The following is a 1,100-nucleotide window of genomic DNA, read 5'->3' as shown; positions in this document are numbered from 1 at the left end:
TCATGATTGTCGTTTGCCGGCTTCCATTTCATTAACCACATCACCATGCTCAGTAAATTAAAATTGGCATTTATATGGACCTAGAATACATTGAATGTAGCCAAAGAAACAGCTCTGTTGTTATCAAATGTTTTTCCAAAATAATATATGAATATGAATAAGATAATGTGTATCTACAATGGCGGCACAAGAGTCAAAGGGCTTTCAGTATGGAGTCTGGTTTTCGCCATTAGAAATCCGTTCATTTTCGCGCTTAGGTTAGATGGTCAGAAGGGCTTTTGCAGAGCAAATCTTGACAATATGACATACAGCTCTGGAAAAAATTAAGAGACCACAGCACAATTTTTTGTTTCACTAATTTCTCAGTTTATGTGTGTGAGATGTTAATGCCACATATATGTCTTTTTCTGCAATCTGCAGTCTCCATTACTCATTAATGAAGGGCTTCTTCCTTCTTCCTTCTTCTTGCTTTATTTGATTTCAGTCCTGCTTCTAGGGGCCTGATATGAACTGTCCTAGCAGTGCACTTCACACCTGCACTTAATGTTTCCTGTTCCTTTTGAAGGTCTGTTAATCTTTTCCAGAGCTGTAGCTACTATAAAAAAGAAATAAACCAAAAGACTTAGAAATCTGAAGGGTAAATGGAAGAAGTTTTACACTTACGCAGTTAGGTGGTGTGTCTTTGGTCTGGAGTTCTTGCGTTTGTTTCCCTAAACCCCTGGGATCCTCTGCAGCAGATTCCAAACAGTCTGTCTACATGACAAATATCTTCTGGCCACTCATCCTGGTCAGGGCTATGGCAGGGCCTGGTGCCTCAGGCAGCATAGGGCACAAGGCTGCGGTACACGCTGGATGGTGGATGGGATGCCAGTCCCAAATGCACGCACGCACACACGCACACACACACACATTTGTACTCATATTTTTGTGGGGACACTCTATTCATTTCCTTGGGAAAAACCCTAATCCCAACAATGACAACCTTAACCCCATACCCAGTCCAACCCCTTACCAAACAACATAAAAGACTTTTTAGTTTGTGGATTGCAGTCACAGAATTGAAAATTGAGTTTCCGCTTGTGTGGACTGAAAGAATGGTC

Source organism: Paramormyrops kingsleyae, chromosome 12 (assembly GCF_048594095.1).
Source record: "Paramormyrops kingsleyae isolate MSU_618 chromosome 12, PKINGS_0.4, whole genome shotgun sequence".
In the NCBI taxonomy this organism is placed as follows: domain Eukaryota; kingdom Metazoa; phylum Chordata; class Actinopteri; order Osteoglossiformes; family Mormyridae; genus Paramormyrops; species Paramormyrops kingsleyae.
Note: the sequence above shows the minus strand (reverse complement) of the source record.